Below are 13,870 nucleotides of genomic sequence, written 5' to 3' on the forward strand. Positions count from 1 at the left end.
TCCTTTTAAAAATTGGTGTTTTAAGTAAAGAATTCTTACAAATCTTGGTGCTGTAAAAAATTATACCTGACATTTTATTTGCCTTGCAGATTTTACGGATTTTTTTCTTTTTCCAAACTTTGTTTCTTTTTCTGGCATTGGTTAGTCAAGTATTTGATTATGAATTTCTTTCCTAGTTTTGTTGTTGTTACTGAGGCTTTATTGTACTACCTTTTCTTCCCTAAAAAAACAAGCTTTCATATTTGAAAGAAAAACAAAGACCTAGAAATTCCCTTTTCTGTCACTTCTATAGAATTTAATAACCATGATAGAATTAAGAACACAGTAGGATGAAGAATATCTTAGGTATAGCAAAGCAAATCAAAATAAGGATGGATTCTGCTTGGCTTCCAGTGAAGACAAAGTGAGCTAGCCAACCCTGTTAATTTGGAAATCATAGACACTGTTACCTTACTTAGAAACTAATAAAGTGGCCTTTACTATTAGATTAAGCCAAGATTAAATTTCATCTAAACTGCTTCAAATGGTAATTTTAAATAATTATTTATGTCCTCTGTGAAATTTAGGCATACACATGGAAAAGGGGGGAGAATAGGAGTTCATTTCAAAGGACCTTAATATTCATTATATATAGTAAATTCATGCATTCACACCATTAGTTTTTTTGGTATTAAATGTATGAAAACGTTGGCAGGAAGTTCACCTGAACAAAGAAGCAGCTGAGGGTAATGATTAAGACTCAGGTGTGGAGTCAAGAAGAATTATGCACAAGTCAGGAGAAAAGCACTTGAAGATAAAATGGAGAGAGGAATCAGGTTCAGAAGACTGAAACAAGTGTAGAGAGGAGAGCTCTGCTGGCACTTAATGGTTTAATGGAGACAAGCCTATCCTGGTAATGTTAGCGGGAAGCTTGGAGTCTTGTCTTGTACTTAACAGGGCTGCGGAGCAGATAAACAGGTGAGCCCAGGGTGAGCCGGGAACAGATGGACCCTGCTAAGATTTTTGTGCTAACAGCCTACCCTTCTCAGTATGAAAAGTTCTTCTGATGGTGTAAGAGAAGTACTGTGTGTGTGCTCACGGGTGTGTGTGTGTTGGGGGGGTGGATTTTATTAAACTAGAGTAGTATTAAACTTTCCTCATTATGAGAATGTATGATAGTTTAACTTTTCAAGGGAATTTTTAAAAAATATTCTGGGAATCCCGTTAGTAAAATGAATACAGATTTACATGAATCATTTCCCTAAGAGCTTAAAATATTTTAACATTTACGCCCTATAGAAATTTAATTTTAAGTTCTTTAGAGCATAGACTGATATGATACACTATAATTAATAGAATAAATAGTTCTTTTGTCCTTCTGTGTGCAGTGACATACTTTGATATAATTTCCTAAGACTGTTGTTCCTCTAGGTTTGGTCTGGTGTCCCTCCTTGCTTTTTCCTATTTCTTTTTTTTAATTTACATGCAAATTAGTTAGCATATAGGGCAACAATGATTTCGGGAGTAGATTCCTTAGTGTCTCTTACCCATTTAGCTCATCCCCCCTCCCAAAACCCCTCCAGTAGCCCTCAGTTTGTTCTCCTTATTTATGAGTCTCTTCCGTTTTGTCCCGCTCCCTGTTTTTACGTTTTGTTTCCTTTCCCTTATGTTCATCTGTTTTGTCTCTTAAAGTCCTCATGTGAGTGAAGTCATATGATTTTTGTCTTTCTCTGACTAAATTCACTTAGCATAATACCCTCTAGTTCCATCCATGTAGTTACAAATGGTAAGATTTCATTCTTTTTTTTAACGTTTATTTATTTTTGAGACAGAGAGAGAGCATGAACAGGGGAGGGTCAGAGAAAGAGGGAGACACAGAATCTGAAACAGGCTCCAGGCTCTGAGCTATCAGCACAGAGCCCGATGCGGAGCTCGAGCCCATGGACTGCGAGATCATGACCTGAGCCAAAGTCGGACGCTTAACTGACTGAGCCACCCAGGCTCCCCATGATTTCATTCTTTTTGATTGATGAGTAATACTCCATTGTATATATATACCACATCTTCTTTATCCATTCATCCATTGATGGACATTTGGGCTCTTTCCATACTTTGGCTATTGTTGATAGTGCTGCTATAAACATGGGGATGCATGTGTCCCTTTGAAACAGCACACCTGTATCCCTTGGATAAATGCCTAGTAGTGCAATCGCTGGGTCATACGGTAGTTCTATTTTTAGTTTTTTGAGAAACCTCCATACTGTTTTCCAGAGTGGCTGCACCAGCTTGCATTCCCACCAACAATGCAAAAGAGATCCTCTTTCTCCGCATCCTCGCCAACATCTGTTGTTGCCTGCGTTGTTAATGTTAGCCATTCTGACAGGTGTGAGGTGGTATCTTGATGTGGTTTTGATTTGTATTTCCCTGATGATGAGTGATGTTGAGCATGTTTTCCTGTGTTGGTTGGCCATCTGGATGTCTTCTTTGGAGAAGTGTCTCTTCTTGTCTTTTGCCTGTTTCTTCACTGGATTGTTTTTTGGGTGTTGCATTTGGTAAGTTCTTTATAGATTTTGGATATGTTCTTTATAGAGTTTGGATATGTCCTTTGCAAATATCTTCTCCCATTCTGTAGGTTGCCTTTTAGTTTTGCTGAATGTTTTTCTGTGTGAAGAAGCTTTTAATTTTGATGAGGCCCCAATAGTTCATTTTTGCTTTTGTTTCCCCTTGCCTCTCGAGACATGTTGAGTAAGAAGTTGCTGCGGCCAAGATCAAAGAGGTTTTTGCCTGCTTTCTCCTCAAGGATTTTGATGGTTTCCTGTCTTACATTGAGGTCTTTCATCCATTTTGAGTTTACTTTTGTGTATGGTGTAAGAAAGTGGTCCAGGTTCATTCTGCATGTCGCTGTCCAGTTTTCCCAGCACCACTTGCTGAAGAGACTGTCTTTTTTCCATTGGATATGCTTTCCTGCCTTGTCAAAGATTAGTTGTCCATACATTTGTATTTTAAAGTCCAGATTGTCTGATATAAGTATGGATACTCCAGCTTTGTTTTGTTGACTGTTAGTATGACAGATGGTTCTCCCTCCCCTTGTTTTTAATATGAAGGTGTCTTTAGGTCTAAAGTGGGTCTCTTGTAAACAGCATATAGATGGATCTTGTTTTCTTATCCATTCTGTTACCCTATGTCTTTTGATTGGAGCATTGAGTCCATTGACGTTTAGAGTGAGTACTGAAAGATATGAATTTATTGCCATGATGATGCTTGTAGAGTTGGAGTTTCTGGTGGTGTTCTCTGGTCCTTTCTAATCTTTGTGGCTTTTGGTATGTATGTATGTATGTATGTATGTATGTATGTATGTATGTATTTTTTCATCTTTTCTCCCCTCAGAGAGTCCCTTAAAATTTCTTGCAGGGCTGGCTTAGTGGTCACAAACTCGTTTAATTTTTGTTTGTCTGGGAAACTTTTTATCTCTCCTTCACTTTGAATTACAGCCTTGTTGGATAAAGAATACTTGGCTGCATATTTTTCTGGTTTAGCACACTGAATATATCCTGCCACTCCTTTCTGGCCTGCCAAGTTTCTGTGGATAGTCTGCTGCAAACCTGACCTGTCTTCCCTTGTAGGTTAGGGACTTTTTATCCCTTGCTGCTTTCATGATTCTCTCCTTGCCTGAGTATTTTGTGAATTTGACTGTGATATGCCTTGTGGATGGTCAGTTTTTGTTGAATCTAATGGGGGTCCTCTGTGCTTCCTGGATTTTGATGTCTGTGTCTTTCCCCAGGTTAGGAAAGTTTTCCACTATTATTTGCTGATATTACCCTTCTACCCCTATTTCTCTCTATTCCTCTTCTGGGACCCCTATGATTCTGATGTTGTTCCTTTTTATGAGTCACTGATTTCTCTAATTCTTAAATTGTGCTCTTTTGCCTTCATCTCCTTTTTTTTCCTGGTTCATTATTCTCTGTTTGTCCTCTATATCGCTAATTCCCTTTCTGCCTCATCCATCCTTGCCGCCACTGCATCCATCCGTGATTGCAGCTAAGTTATAGCATTTTTAATTCATTCTGGCTATTTTTTACTTCCTTTATCTCTGCAGAAAGGGATTCTGATCTATTTTCGACTCCAGCTAGTATTCTTATTATTGTGATTCTAAATTCTGGTCCAGACATCTTGCTTGTAGCTGTGTTGGTTAAATCCCTGGCTGTCATTTCTTCGTGCCCTTTCTTTTGGGGTGAATTCCTTCGTTTTGTCATTTTGAAGGGAGAAAAGGAATTAATGAAGTAGAAAAATTGAAATTAAAAAAATTAAAATTAAGAAAATATTAAAAGTTAAAAACACACACACAAATTGAATAAATGATGCTAGATCCTAGGTGTGTTTTGGTCTGGGTGTTGATAGTGGTTTGACAGATTAGAGAGAAAAAAGTGGGGGTGGGGAGTAAAAAAAAATTGAGAATTTGAAAAAATGAATACACTGAAGTAGACTAAAATGAGATGATGGGGGTAAAATAGAATTTGAAAAAAATATACACAAAAGTAAAGAATATAGTAGAAAAAATGTTTTTAAGAAAAATTAAAAAATATGCATCTTTTTCTGTATTTAAGAAAAAAGAAATGAAAAAGAGAAAAAGAAAATGAAATCGTTTGAAATTTGAAAAAGTGAATACACTGTAGTAGACTAAAATAAAATGATGGAAGTAAAATAGAATTTGAAAAAATTTACATAAAAGCAAAAAAAATAGTAAAAAAAATATTTTTAATAGAAATTGAATGTAAAAATGAAGTTTTTCTGCATTCAAGAACAAGAAAAATGAAAGAGAAAGGAAAAGAAAAAATAAAAAGGAAATTGAAAATTTGAAAACGTGAATACACTGAAGTAGACTAAAATAAAATGATGGAAATAAAATAGAATTTGAAAAAAATTACACAAAAGTAAAAATATAGTAATAAAAATTAAAGAAAAATATTTTTATTGAAAATTGAAAATAAAAACGAATTTTTCTTTATTCAAGAAAAAGAAAAGAAGTGTAAAAAAAAAAAGGAAAGAAAGAAAACTGAATAGATGAACCTGCTAACAGATTGAAGTAGGACTGAAATTACTTCATTTTCCCCTAGAAGTCAGTCTATGTAGCGCTTTATAGTCCATAAACTAAGCCGGCAGTGAGACTTGTGTTCTTGAAGAGCAAAGTTGGCTCAGTTGAGAGGTGCTCAGTGTAACGGCTCTGTTTTTCCGCTAGATGACGCTGCTACCCTACTGGGGTGGATTGTTGAGGTGCTCATTGGTGCGTAAGCGCATGCATCGGGGAGGTGAAAAATGTTGTCACCCTGCTACCCAGTCTGTTCTGATCAGCAATTGCGCATCTGTCCTCTGTCTTCAGCTTTCATCCACTCCCCGCTGTTTCACTGTCCGTGACCAAGCCCCAGGCACTACCTCTCTATGAGTTTTGTCTCAGGTGTGGCTGTTTTCCCGGCCCCTTACTTCTGAAGGACTGTGGCTTTGACCTCTGCTGGAGGGTCTCACTGAGCAATGGCCAAAAGAGCAATGGCTGAATGTCAACTGCACCCAGGAACGTTTGCTGGACCCTGCTGCTGCAGGTGCCCAGAGACTGCACCCAGGTGCCAGCCCGCCCCAGGAAAAGTTCCTGAGATGGTGTAGCAGAAGCGTTTCAGGAATTATGGAAAATCACAACAGACATCTGGCACCAGGCTTCACCCTTAAGGACCTTGCCCCAGCACCAGCAAATGTGGCTGCCTTCTGGGGTCTGCTGGGTCCAGGTGGCTTCAACAGTTTCTACCAAATGTCTTTCCAGCAGTGGAACTACTTTTCCCCTGTGGCCTGAGAACCTCCGGACCCCACTCTGTTCCTGGGGATTTGCCCTTCCCACCAGAGCACCGCCAGGTATGGAGCTGCAGAGTTGCAGCCTTTGCACTCCCCTTGTTTACAGTCTTAGTGGAATTTAAACCCTCTCCTTTCTCCCTTTTTAGTTTAGTCGCTGCGGCTGTTTCCAATTTTCCACTTTCTCTCCAGCTGCTTTTGGGGAGGGATGTTTTTCCCGTATTTTCATCCCCCCCCCCACCCCCAGTCTCCATCCTCTCTCTGCTTGCAAAAGCAGTTCCCTACCCTCAGCGGCTTCTCGCTCCTGAAATTCACCTCACCTTCTCCTTCTTCTTCAGGTACAGGTACTCCGTGCCATGTACCTGCTGAATTCTGTGGTTCAGGTTGTGCAGATTGTTGTGTTAATCCTCCAATCAGTTTTCTAGGTGTGTAGGATGGTTTAGTGTTGGTCTGACTGTATTTCATGGACCCTTGCTGCTTTATCAGGATTCACATTAGAAATTTTTATCATTTCCAATACCAGGAATAATTGAATCATTTTGAGGGTGGCTTGTTTTTATATTATTGACACAGTTAATCATATAACCAATTTCATACTTATTAGCTAGAAAGCTCAAAGCCAAAGGTGTGGCTTGTTGAAATGAATGTAGGATTTCAGGAAATTAATTTTAAATATTTTACAGTAAAATAGTAAAAGTATATGCTAGGTTAACTTGCACTGCCAATTTTTCTATAGCTTTTGAAAAAAAATGTCATGTGATAAGATAGTGATGAGTGAAATAAAGGCAAAAGAAATGTCGCATAAATGAAATCTCCTTACAGCTTGCAGCCCACCTGTAGACACCTGAAACATGCAGTGTGACCTTCCTCAAGGAACTCATGGCTGCCTTCCTTAATGCTTTTGTTTTACTAAATACTAAAAGTCACCTTATCTTAATAGTAGCTAGCCCCTCAAGGTTCTGAAAGTCTTCCAAATTCCTTAGAAACTTAATCTCTATCCCTCCTCCCTCCACAAATCTAAAAATTTATAATCAGTCAGTCTTCACAACCTCAGTGCAGCTCTTTCAGCCCATGGGCCCTGTCTCCATGCTTTAATCAAATCACCTGTTTTGCACCAAAGATATCTCCAGAATTCTTCTTAGCCTTTTGCTCAAGAATCCCATCAGATAGTAACTATCATTATGTAGAGACACAAAAATTAGACTGTAGAAGAAAAGATAAATCTAAGAAAAGGCCAATATTAGGGCTTGTTTTTTAGGGACCCTTAAGAAAAAAATTTCACAGTCTCTGAGTAACGAAAGAAAGGGGTTGAACACAACAGATTTGCTATTTGTTTTTATGCCAGGAAACACTCTAGCCAGGCAAACTAGGCAGAATCACATCATATGTTTAAGTTCCTGCAAATTTCCATCAATTCAAGCTTACTAGATGTTTCTTTAATATAAATAATGATGCTCTCTTCTAGGTTGCTATCCAGATCATTTAAACATTTAATGAATGGTAAGTTCCTTCTTTCCTCTTAGGCTATTTCATTTCAGTTGCAAATTTACCCTGGTGAGTTTTAATTCTAGTGTGCAAACTTTACTAAAAGGGGACCAAATTAATGTAGAAAGGGCTTCTAAGTAATTATAATACTTATAAAAATGCAAACTGTAAAGTCAATTCATATCTGTTGAATGAATGTATTCATTACAATCTGTGAGTACATTAGAATAAAATTATTACTAAAATAGTTTTTTTAGGAGAGGGTCATAATAAGGAAAGTATTTGTTTACTCTCAAAATTTATTTACTGCCATAAGGTGAAATTCTTTTTAAATATAATCACATTTTAGAGGAGAAGATATTTGAAAGTATTGATAAGACCTAATAATCTCTTCTTTACCTTGGCAGAAAACAAGGTTAATAAATGATTAGCATAAGCTTCCCTAAAGGCTTGCTACCTTGAAAAATGGCTGTGAATCATTTACTACAATAAATTACATGGAATATTTCCATATGCTTTCTAGCTCTCCCCAGATGAGTGGCTCCAGGGAGAAAAAGAATCATTAGAAATGCATTTGCTAAAATATGAGTATTTTTCCATCATTTTAGATTTTTTGTCTTTAGAAAAATTGAGTACAATATATATGGGGGCTGCTTTTCCCCCCTTTTTTGATTAAAAAGGTATTATAATTCAAAGGAAGGACTCACCACTGGATGTTTAAAAATTTTATATTCATACTTGATATTAAAGTACAATGGTTATTTTATAAATATTAATCTAATTTATACCCAATTATATTTTATAAAAATTTTAAATTAAAACTAGTGTCAGATATAATATATGACCAATAAGACTAAGGCCTGTTTGCCAATTTTGATATTGGCTCTTTAAAGATCATATAAATGGGGGTGCCTGGGTGGCTCAGTTGGTTGAGCATCTGGCTTTGGCTCAGGTCATGATCTTGTGGTCTGTGAGTTCGAGCCCCGCATTGGGCTCTGTGTTGACAGCTCAGAGCCTGGAGCCTGTTTCAGATTCTGTGTCTCCCTCTCTCGCTGACCCTCCCCCATTCATGGTCTGTCTCTCTCTGTCTCAAAAATAAATAAATGTTAAAAAAATTTAAAGATGATGCAAATGACATTTAAAATCACCTCATCAAAAAAGAGTAGTAGGGGTGCCTGGGTGGGTGAGTTCAGTGTCAGACTCTTGATTTTGGCTTAGGTTGTGATCTTGGTTCTGCTGACAGCTGGAGCCTGCTTAGGATTCTCTCTCTTCCTCTCTCTCCACCCCTCCCCCGCTCACATGCTCCTGTGCGCTCTCTCTCTCTTTCAAGATAAAATTAAAAAAAAAAAAAAAAAAAGTATTTCTACATCAAAAAGAGAAAGCAAAAGACAAACAATGATTGGAATAAATAAGCTGTTTAAAAGTCTGTACATGAAAACACACCAGAAATAAAATGTCAGGTCAGAAGAATGTCTGCAACACATATCACAGAAGGTAATAATCTCAAAGTATTTGTATAAGTGGACAAGAGAAACAAGAACTCCCTCAATCAGCAATGAAAATATAGGCAAAAACATGACTATAATATCTTCAAAGTATTGATGTCCATTTTAAACTGCTTAAGTGCATTGATAATGTTAGAGATACGATTTCAAATAAGATAAAATGTTTCTCATACTAAATTGGCAAAGTTCAAAAACAACGCAAAAATACAATACCTGTTTAGAGTTCTCCACTCTGACCATAATCCTGGGGGAGTGGAGTTGGAAATCAATACAAATGCAGTGAACATACACTTGGTGGGGAGTCGGCCAGATTCAGAATCAAACTGGCTTTACCCCCTAATCATGTTACCAATCTCTCAGGGTTCCCATTACACTCATGAGTAAAATCAGGAAAGTAACACTATGTATTTCATAGATTGTTGTGGGAATCAAAGGTGGTAACGCATATAAAATGTTTAACATAGTACCTCTCCCTATTTTAGCTATTAGTCCCATTAAACTGGTAAAACCTTAAAAAGAACAATTTGTCACCATATATAAAGCCTTATAATGTTGCATCAGTTTTGACCTATAAAATTTACTTCTAGACACTATTTTTAAAGAAGTGAATATGGATACTCACTAGATTTTTGCTACAAGGTTATTGATGAGCCTGATCTATAATGATAAAAATTCACAAATGGTACTGTGTATTAAATAATAAGGGACTGGTTAAATAAGAGCTATGCATTAAAAATAGGCCCTGTTTAGGTTACGAAGTTATTAGTCAACAGCTGAAAAGAAGCTAAATTTTTTTGGTTTTAAACAGTGAATATGTCTTAAGTTTGTGAGTGTAGTGTGTGGTCAATAGTGTAAGTAGAACACTAACAGTGAATTGAAGATACATGAAAATGCACAGAGCACACACAGAACAGAAAATTAGCAGACATATGTCTAGAGTACAAAAAAACTATTAGAACATCAAGGGAGACAAGGCTGGAAAGTCAGATGGGGATGAAATTATGTGGGATTTTGTATATATCATTAGTAAGGAATTTTTATGTTATTCACTGGGCAGTGGAGAATCGCTGGAGATTTTAATCAGATTTTAATTCTAATGTGGTATATACAGAATGTATGTATGAAATTCCATATGATATATGGAAATGAGGTCTTCTGACCACACAGGTGAAAGAAAATACAGGCTAGAACAAAGATGTAGGCCCTAGTTACAAAGGGTCTTAGAGGTGGGAGTCAAGGGATATCATTTTCATGGAAATACCAGGATTTGGTGGCCAAACTTCGGAAGTGTGTATGCTGGATTTAAATTTTGGATGCTTATGTGAAAGAGAAGAAAATGGGTACAGTGTGGAACAATTGAGTTTGAGATGCCTGTAGAGATTTCCAGTAATTAATTGGCAACAGATTCCAGAGTTCAGGAGAGAGGTTGGGGATGCAGATATAAATCTGAGTCATTAGCACTGGAGGGGACATGGAACTGCTTCCAGAGAATTTCATCTTTTCAGAAGTATAGAGAAGACAATCCCATAACTTTTTAGTATGTACTTTCTACTAGGAAATTGTTCAGTTTTTCTTTCACTTGTAAAAATTTGTGTTCAAGTTTTAATCAAATTCCTCTTTATTTTCATTCTTTTGAAAGTGTTTAATGATCTCGTATTACTTGTTAATGAAAGCATTTCAAGAACAAATAGGAATGGGCTTTCTAATTTATTCTTTGAGATAGAAGATTTTATTATTAAGGTTCTAAAAGAATACCTCAAGATCAAATGTTGAATGTAATAATTCAACAGTTGATATCTTGTTTTTTATGGTATTCGGGCTACAAAAACTTCCATGCATTCTTTCATTTACTTGGCTAGTTTTTATTAGGTGCCTACCATATCCCAAGCCCTGCAGGTGCTAGGGGTGAGAGAATATGCTGGATATTTGAGTGTTTAAGAAAAATATTTCCAACAACTACTGAAAAGAAGTTTTTTTCTGATATCTCCAAGAAAATTAAAACCAACAAACAAAACAAAAAAACTGTGCAAGGAGAAATGGTTAAGGGATAGTTGTCAATTAACATAAAGCACCTTCTTTTAGAAATGCAACTGAGTGGGGCATCTGGGTGGCTTAGTCAGTTAAGTGACTCTTGATTTCAGCTTAGGTCATGATCTCACAGTTCATGAGTTTGAGCCTTGTGTGGGGCTCTGGGCTGTCAGTTTGGAGCCTTCCTCTCTCTCTGTCCCTCCCTCTCATTCTCTCTTTCAAAGGAAATAAACTTAAAAATAAAAAAAAAAGAAACCCAACTGAGTGGAAATGCTAAAAAAATGTTAACATTTGTTATGAATTTTGTGCAAAGCAAGAGTGAGAAATTTGAATATTTTATATGGGTTGGGGCTACTTTTAAAAATTTTAAACTAAATAACCATAAAAATAGATACTGCTTCCATGGTAACATAAGAGAATAACAATAAAAAACAGGGAAGGTAGCTCTGAGAATAAAATCCTAAAATCTGTTCTTTTTTAAAGTCAAAAGTATAAACATGTTCCTAAATATAGACTAACTAGGATTAATCATCCAAGAAATATTGAGTTCCATCAAAATATAAATCATAATAGGGTTTTTATGTGATGGTTTAATTTTTTCATAATATACATTAAAACAAGAGAGGCAGTTAATTTTATTAAGCTTAATAATACCATTGAAAGTGTTGTACATTTTATCTTGCCTCTGGCATTAGCCACTGAATGAACACTTTATTTTTTTTATAGAGAAAAGAGAAACAATTGAGAACAGAAATGGAAATAAGAGAATTGATGGCAATAGACCAATATATGTAATGAGTGTCTAGAATATGCCAAGCTAGTATTAGTTATGCAAATTTTACTAATCTGTAGAGGAAAAAAAAGGCAAAAGTCTTTTATTCACTTTGTAAATAAAATATTAAAGCTAAAAAATATTAACTAATTTACCATAAATGACCCAATTAACCAGAACAGAGCAAGGCTCTAAAATGATACTCTTTTATACTCAATAGTTCAATTTTCTCCATTTTAATTACGAAAACAATAGATACATACAGAAAAATGGGGTAAAAAGTAAAATTTCCCATTCCAATTCATTGTTCTCAGCAGAAGTAATTATATTCCAGATATAATCTGTTAAGAATGCTTAGAAATCTATTACATTTATATAAATATAGGTATTATAGATACTTTGAGAAAAATGTTCATATACATTTTTCATAAATAAAATAATTCAAAGTAAGTCATATTCCAAATTTCTTCCCTTTTCAATTTTCCATGATAATAAATATAGACCTCTCTTACTCCAGTGGCTATATAGTATTCTATATTGTAGATGCACTGTGATTTCTTTAAACATTCCTATCTGGGTAAATATTTAGTCATATCCATTGTTCATGTTATAACAAAAAGGGCTCCTATATAGACTTTTTTCTATGTGTATTTGTAGACCTGAATTTATGTAGATGGAAAAATACTGGTTTTAACTCCTATCTTGCCATTAAGTTGATAATATAGAAACATTAGAATACGTGTAGGTATGGGCTTTTTGCTTATTGTTTGTTCACTTTATTAATGAATCCCTAAGATTGATGTCTTTAGATACTTTTGGTTACTATGACAATAACAACACTTTTTGGCAACGTCTACATAGTTTTTAGGTACCTGCCATATCCCAGGCACTCAGCCAATGGCTGGAGATGAAGACAGGAGTAAGACATAGTTCCTGCCAACAAGAAGATTATGGTAGAGTGGGGTAGCTTATTCCTGCATATTTGAACACTTATAAATGAATAATGTAATTTTTAACATTTATGATCCAGGTGTTTTGTGTCACTTAGAAAAATACAGATATATGACTAGTTATCCTTTTTAATACTATGGCAACTTAAAAAACTTTAGGAGGATTGGGGTGCCTGGGTGGCTCAGTCGGTTGAGCGTCTGACTTCGGCTCCGGTCATGATCTCGCAGTCCATGAGTTCCAGCCCTGCGTTAGGCTCTGTGCTGATAGCTCAGAGCCTGGAGCCTACTTCGGATTCTGTGTCTCCCTCTCTCTGCCCCTCCCCCGCTCATGCTCTGTCAAAAATAAATAAAAAAACATTTAAAAAAAACTTAGGATAAATCATCTAGGTTATCTTCCTCCTTCATTTTCATCTGCATTAGAATCAGAAGGATGTCATAAATAGTGTAGCTTTTTGGAATTCTATAGATTATCATGGTCCAGATGATCAGTTGACCTTTTTTCATAAGCTGCTGAAACACATTATGGGAGACACTTCTACATGTCCACTCAGTATCCATGGTAAATGAACTGTATGGAGTAGTCACATGTAAGTGTAGTAAAATATTCAGTTTTTGTGCTAGAGGTATTCAAGTAACACATTTCTGGCCAAAAAGACTTATAGGGAGGTATGTGAAGCCTTTAGAGAGTCTTGTTTTTCCTAATAAAAGGACAATCATGGTTACTACAGCTCTTCTCTACCCCTATTTCTTCCTGCCTTGAAAGTGGACATGATATCTGGAGTTTCAGCAGCCCTCATGTGACCAGCCAATGATAAAAGTTAACTTTACGGATTGAAGAATGCAAAGATAGAAAGTTTTTGGTTTCTTTGCAAAGTCACTGAGGACCCAAACAAATGTTAAGAGTTGACTACTTTCAAATTTTTTACTGTCATTTGGGAAAAAATTAATGCACAGTTAGTCCTCTAACAGTTCAACTTTTCCATTTCCAGCTGAATTAATTGGGATTACATTGGTTTTGGTAGTAGAGGCCTCTCACATTCACGGTGAATCAATATACAAGCTGGACCATTTGTGAGTGCTCTGCCATTGTTCTGCCTATATTGTTGTTCCTATTTTGTTTCATAAAGTTACTTTTCCATGCTTTAATTTAGAGACTATGGTTTAAATATTTTCCTGCTTACACTGAAATTTTGGACAATTAGGATTTTAATAAATATTTTTTTGGTTTTTAAAAAATTCCTTTTTTAATGTTCTCCATTGAATCACACAGATCCTATTTGAAGTATAGTGTCAAAACTCAACATGGCTATTGCTTT

The 13,870-nt window shown here is 36.0% G+C and overlaps 1 protein-coding gene across 4 annotated transcripts in view; it reads right to left on the reverse strand.

Moving 5' to 3' along the window:
• GALNT13 (polypeptide N-acetylgalactosaminyltransferase 13) overlaps nt 1–13,870 on the reverse strand; it is a 541,337-nt gene that overhangs the window by 36,833 nt on the left and 490,634 nt on the right. The gene's annotated exons all lie outside the window — the stretch shown is intronic.

Source organism: Panthera onca, chromosome C1, assembly GCF_046562875.1.
Source record: "Panthera onca isolate mPanOnc1 chromosome C1, mPanOnc1 haplotype 2, whole genome shotgun sequence".
Classification (NCBI taxonomy): domain Eukaryota; kingdom Metazoa; phylum Chordata; class Mammalia; order Carnivora; family Felidae; genus Panthera; species Panthera onca.